At 44.7% G+C, this 2,065-nt stretch overlaps 1 pseudogene; it reads right to left on the minus strand.

Annotated features, from left to right (window-relative positions):
- Positions 1 to 1,600: 1,600 nt before the first annotated feature.
- Positions 1,601 to 1,718, minus strand: LOC134971510 (5S ribosomal RNA; annotated as a pseudogene).
- Between the last annotated feature and the right edge of the window lie 347 nt (positions 1,719 to 2,065).

A 2,065-nucleotide genomic window follows, 5' to 3' on the forward strand; every position in this document is an offset into this window, starting at 1 on the left:
TGATGAAGTCCTGCCCACTTAGTTATGTGACTTACCTTCTTCATCACTTTTCAGCTGAGAGTTCCTCCCTGATGTTGAGGTACACTACTGCCATTGCATTGTCCGAGCGGAACTAGACTGGTTTTTCACTGAAGACTGTCCCATGCCAACACCGGTGCCCTGTATATGGCACAAGGTTTCAACCTTTACCGGTAGACAGCTCTTTGGGTACACAATCTTCCTGACACTGATCCTAGTGTCAGAATCTTCCCAATCTGATATCAAAAGGATTTCCCTTTGTCCAGCTGGGATGTCTGTAGCAACCAGGCTATTGATCTTCTTACTTTTATCATAAGTGCCATAGTCCATCTTTATTATCTGATGCAATCCATTAATACTTATAACCCCTTGTATTCACACAGCTGGTCCCTCCAAGTACCAACCAGGCCCACACTGCTGCTCTTCCATGATCCGATGAAATCTGGGCATATCCAGTGTGGTGTGACTGTAGATTCTACTTGATAAGAATCAGACACTGCAGAGACCTAGAGTAGAATTGTGCATACTCCCTCCTGTCTGCAGATACCATCAAACCCATCCCCGCATTGCTGCGTGAATGGATACCGTTTGACTGTGTGGCAAGTCCTGAATCCTATAGTGAACCCTGGATATCTTGTTGCGAGGTAAAAACAAAAACTCTCTGCAGCCTAATCCAGTACAGCCCCCAAGTGAGTCATCCGAGGTGACGAAACTGGAGATGATTTTCCCCAAGTTATGAGTCACTTGCCCCTGCAAACACGTTATTGCTGTTGCCGATGACAAAGAGCAATCTCTGTGACTGTGCCAGGATTAAAAACATCATCTAGGTATGGGAAAAAACCTTAACCCCTGCTGGCAAAGATAAGGTGTTATTACCCCCATATTCCTGGTAAATACTCTGGAGACTGTGGCTAACCCAAAGGGTAAGGCCTAGATCTAAAAATGCTGTTTGGAGGATAGCAAACCTTGGATAACACTGATGGACAGTGGTATAGGAACATGTAGGTAAGCATCCTGTACATCCAGGGATACCATAAAACCCCTGGCTCCATGCCACACATAAGGAACGTAACTTCCAAATGTATTTGTTCAGCATTTTAGGATTGAGCATGGGCCGAAATGACCCATTTGGCTTCTGACTAACCCAGGTTGAAATAAAACCTTGTCCTTGTTTGCCAGAGGAACTGGAATGACTATTCCTGACTGAAGCAATTTATGACCAGCTTCTTCCAAAGCCATGACCTTTGTCTCTAGCCGGGAAAGGCTGTTTTGAAGACGAAAGCATAACTAGAGACCCCGTGCCAGATCTGTGTGACCTGAGGAAGTCAGCCCCCCCAACCTGGGGCCTCCCAGGCGGAGCCCACACCATCGAGTACTAACCAGGCCCAACACTATAGATCTTCTGGTAGCCCAATGCTTTCCTAGTCTCCGACTTGTTAGATATAAAAAAGGGCTGAAATGCAGAACTTTTAGGTTTGAACTGTATATGGAAGGAACCTGACCTTCTTGGAGTCTGCTTCTGACTCCAGAATATCTGTCAATTCTTACCAAAAATAATATTTTCAGAAAAAGACAATGATTCTACCTACAGCACCTTGTATTCATAGATGTTACCCATCCAAGTACTCACCAGGCCCAACACTGCATAGCTTCCAAGATCTGGTGAGATTGGGCATATCCAGTGTGGTGTGGCTGTAGATCTTCCACCTATCCAGCTAAACTGTTCTACGAGCAGGTATAGTTAGGGCTGATGCCCTGAAGTAAATATTTTGCCCATATCTAATGCTTCCAGGAACATTGCAGTTTTATATATGAGCCATATGAGATTCTTTCTCAACCACTGCCTTTGCCATTCAAGCTGAAGCCAAGGCTTGGCCTCATGACTGCCCTACACAGGAGAAAACTGTTTTTTTTTTAAAACCCATCTATTCTCCTGAGATGAAGAAATGGAGCACCTGACAAATGCGCAAAGATGGCTGCCTAAACTGTATCCACCAAGAAGGGATGTCTCCCACTCCCCAAAATAACAGACTTCTATGTAAAATTA

The sequence above is a fragment of the Pseudophryne corroboree genome, chromosome 11 (genome assembly GCF_028390025.1).
Source record: "Pseudophryne corroboree isolate aPseCor3 chromosome 11, aPseCor3.hap2, whole genome shotgun sequence".
Classification (NCBI taxonomy): Eukaryota; Metazoa; Chordata; class Amphibia; order Anura; family Myobatrachidae; genus Pseudophryne; species Pseudophryne corroboree.